The sequence below is a fragment of the Palaemon carinicauda genome, chromosome 2 (assembly GCF_036898095.1).
Source record: "Palaemon carinicauda isolate YSFRI2023 chromosome 2, ASM3689809v2, whole genome shotgun sequence".
NCBI lineage: Eukaryota > Metazoa > Arthropoda > Malacostraca > Decapoda > Palaemonidae > Palaemon > Palaemon carinicauda.
The window spans coordinates 5,508,624-5,513,462 of NC_090726.1; positions in this window are offsets into that span (position 1 = coordinate 5,508,624).

Below are 4,839 nucleotides of genomic sequence, written 5' to 3' on the forward strand. Positions count from 1 at the left end.
ATCTTTACAAAGAAAAACAATCATATAAAGTTCCCATACAATATCCCCATATTTGTTATTACATGAAACTAGTGATGAAAGGCAGCAACAGTGAAAATATAATTTTCAATGCAAGAGTGTGCCTGCATTTTGTGGAAGGGACACGTTCATACAATGAGCAAAAAGACGAAGAGGGGGAAAAAACGAACTAGAGAGAGAGAGAGAGAGAGAGAGAGAGAGAGAGAGAGAGAGAGAGAGAGAGAGAGAGAGAGAGAGAGAGAGAGAGAGAGAATTACTTTTATTTACTTGACATGATAACATATATGAGGATATTTTTTGAAGCTGACCTTCCGGCACTTTTAAAAGTAGCAAATTTACCATGGTTCACGATGAACTGTCGCATAATATCGTTTTGAGAAATAATTTCCCAATATTGTACTTTCTTAGTGAATTCTTAATATAAATATTCAGGGTACCCTCAGCAGTACGTTTTAAATACGTGAAGTTAAAGTTTGATTTATTAGTGAGTAATATATTGCATTGGTGAATGAAACTCTCTTCAATGAAATTTTGATAATTGCAGTATGAGCGACAGAGAATTTTCTTTCAAAATTAACCTTACCAGGACATCCTCTATATGCTTCGGGAGAAAAATATACTACTACTACTACTACTACTACTACTACTACTACAACTACTACTACTACTACTACTAATAATAATAATGATAATAATAATAATAATAATAATCTCATTTCACATCGCCCCAAGACTCAGACAATTCTGTGTAGACGTTATCATTCCTTCATAAAAGATAAGTAGATCCAGGCCCATTCCAGACAATTTCCAGAACATCCGATGGGCTTTCTCAATGTTCTGTCAAAGGAACGGCCTTTTTTTTTGGTAGGTAAAGTACAGGAAATCGTTGTGTTGCCGTCTAGGGCCGAGAGGTTGATTGTTTTCTTTATTCTGTGAACCTTTTATAGGGGAAATAGAAGATCGGTACTGAAAGTCGACTGAGCCCGGTTTATTGGTTGAACCCATATGGGAAAACTCTATATTTATCTATTCACAATACCTATATATATATATATTATATATATATATATATATATATATATATATATATATATATACGCCCACACACACACACACACAATATATATATATATATATATATATATATATATATATATATATATATACATATACAGTATATATATACATATATATATATATATATATATATATATATATATATTATATATATATATATATATATATAGGCACACACACACACACACACACATATATATATATATATATATATATATATATATATATATATATATATATATATATATATATATACAGTAATTTGACTGAACTAATGTGACTGCTTATTACCAGGTTCATTGATATACATTTATTTTGTTCTCTTTGACAAAATCATACTAGAAGACAGGAATAAACGATTTAATCAGCTTAAATTGTAGGTACAAAACTGCCAACAGAACACAAAAATCCACACTCACTAAAGTAAGTGTGGTTCCTACATTATTCAGGCAATGTTTCAAAAGCAAAAGAAAGCTAAGTATCTTTTAACTAAGTATATGTTTTGTAGTAATTTAGAAGTAAGATATGCCCATATCTTTCTGAGAAACATCATCACGAGGATGAACCTGTATTCCAGCGCTATCAAAGCATTGGTAGCTGATGATTTGTCACAAGATAATATTTACAAAGTATGATGTTCCCGAAGCTATACACTTTGTATCCGGCCCTAACAAATAAATAAATAGAATTAATCTAAGGTACGGATTTTCTTTGACGTTAAAACGGGTTCGTATCTTTTTGAAGTGTTTACAAATTTCAGTCCTGCGTTTTTATTGTGACTTTGTCTGGCAGCTATACAGCACTATATCGAAAACTGGAGTGGACTATATAATATACTGACTCAGCAAATGCTGTCTCTATCTTCTCAGAGCAAATATGGACGAGAGAGAGAGAGAGAGAGAGAGAGAGAGAGAGAGAGAGAGAGAGAGAGAGAGAGAGAGAGAGAGAGAGAGAGAGAGGGAGACTTTCTTGGTGGGAAGAAGTAGATTTACATTGAATAAAGAAAAGAATGTATACACTAGAAATAAACATATTGGGTATTTCATCTTTGTAGGGGCATAAAACTATAACCAAACGGAAAGAATTCTCAGAAATGGAGATAGTGAAGCTATTCAAGGGTCGAACGCGAGTCAAAGACATGAAATATATATTGTGTACATAAAAAAAATCCACTCCTCTTACAGCCTACGAGTAAACGGGTGACAGAAAAGCTCCAGGGGAAGTGTGGATGGATGAGAAGAGGAGAAATCGTCCTGGAAGGATAATAAGGAGAAGAGGAGCATTTGAAAAGAGCTATGTATGTGTGTGTAAGGGGGGGGGGGGGCTGAGAAGTAGAAATGCTATAGCTATAGGTCATCCTTTCAGAAAACTTAGTGAATAGTATGAAAGGGAATTTGAAAGACCCAGTTTAGTTTACGTAGGAGTCACGGTTATAAAAAGAACGTAAAACTTCTTTTAAAACTGAACCACGCCAAACACTGTCAAAATGGAGGTATGTGAAAGGTCTTTTACGTAACTGAAGGACCTTGGGTATGTCGAAGTTCCAGGGACGGGAGACGAAAGATTATTAGCAATTCCTACTTTATTGAATGAACGTTTAAAAACTGTAGAATCGAGCCGTAAGTCTTGGGCGTTCTTGATTTATTTTTCCTTATAAGAGCAAGTATGCCCAAGGATTTTCTTTTCTAAGAATCAGAGGAACAAAACTCTCCAATGCATAAACCAATAGAAGGGCATCCAAACTCCCTTGTTTAGCCCCGCTCAGACGATTACAAGAAAAAAGAGTTAATAAAGTGGAGTGAAAAAGGATTAGATTCGCATAACTACAGGTGCATTAAATGTTATAAGAATTAAGAACACAGAGACAAGATTGAAACTCTGAAACTTGACAGTAAAGTAAGGGTCATTCATGAGTGCCATCGGGGACAAGGGACGGGTCTATTCGCAGTCACAATTATAATAAAGATCTTAAATATACATATGCTAACGTGCCTGAGCCGTCAAATATGACGTCTAAATATTTAGATAGATATGCACGCCACACGCACACACGCACGAATTCAACCATTCCCACCCCATCACCCTGCCCTAACTGAAACCCGCTGGGTCAGCAATGTGTGGGAGAGTATGGTTTTCGAGTGTGCCTCTTGGGGTATCCCCTCTCACCAGGGTACGACAACTCCCTTTCCCCCTGAGCGTGACAGGATACATACATACATACACACACACACATATATATATATATATATATATATATATATATATATATATATATATATATGTATGTGTGTGTGTGTGTGTGTGTGTGTGTGTACATAATACACTTGCTCTTTATTATATAAGGGAGATGATCAAAGCATAAACCCCCACCCAAGCTAAGACCACGGAGAATCAGACAATGGCTGCTGAGGATTCAGCAGGTAGACCTAAGAGTCTCACAGATTCATCATCACTAACTCACATGGAAAATAACGTTGTGTTTACCAATAAAATCTACATTGCCATGAGCGTATACTGAACTCAGGACCAATAGACAGTAAGTCACCAATGATTCCACTAAGCTGCTGCCTCATTTGGCTTTGAATTAAATGAAATTATTCAGTTTAATAAGACTTGGGTGTAGACGCCCCTGTTTAGCTAAGATGCAAGGTAATGTTCTATTCTACATAAAGATTTTGGTCAGTTTACTTTGATACATAGGTTAAATGACGCGCCCCTGTTCAAAATGCTGGGTAATTCTTCCTTCTCTATATCTTAGCTTGTTAAGAAATTCGCACTCCAAAATAAGTTAGAAGAACCTGTTGATAATGATCTCCATTAAACAATAATAAGAGCTACTTAGATGTTCGAGCAGAAAGTAAAATGGGTTTGATTAGTTTGATTAATATCATCCAAGTTTCAATCCTAGGTTAAAAAGAGGAATGCTCATAGCCAAAGGGCTCCAAAAGCAAAGGCAGTCAGGCATGGAAAGAGAAATAGATAAATAATGAATAAATTCCATATGTTAAAAAAAATAAGCATAAAAGTAAAAACAGAACTTTTCACCAAGTTTGAAATTCTAGTTATAATGATTCAATTACTTAACTCGGGAGATCATTACAATATCTGATCACAGCTGGAACAACACTTCCAAAAATTGTGGTACTGAACCTTTAAAAATCTATATTCTTCGAAGGGATCACTTAGCGGTCTGGAATCCCCTGAATCAGTTTCAACTTTAAATACTACAAAAGTTTACAGGGACCCATTACGTGGGCTAAAATTCTCTTGCTTGAGGGTACGCTCAGGCACACTATTCTATGTTTTCTTATTGCCTTTGCTCGCTTGGCTATTTTCCTTGTTGGAGCCCTTGGCTTAATAGGATCCTGCTTTTCCAACTAGGGTTGTGGCTTAGCTAATAATAATAATAATAATAATAATAATAATAATAATAATAATAATGATGATAATAATAATAATAATAATAATAGTAAAGACTCATTGGGGCGCGAATCAGCTTCATTAAAACAGTGTTATAGTCCATTTCTTTTAGCGAGGTATATTTGCACCGACTCGCAACGGTGCCCTTTTAGCTCGGAAAAGTTTCCTGATCGCTGATTAGTTAGAATTATCTTGTCCAACCAATCAGCGATCAGGAAACTTTTCCGAGCTAAAAGGGCACCGCTGCAAATCGGTGCAAATATGCCTCGCTAAAAGAAATGGACTATAGTTTGGTGGTTATTTCACGGCTACTTATCTTAATTA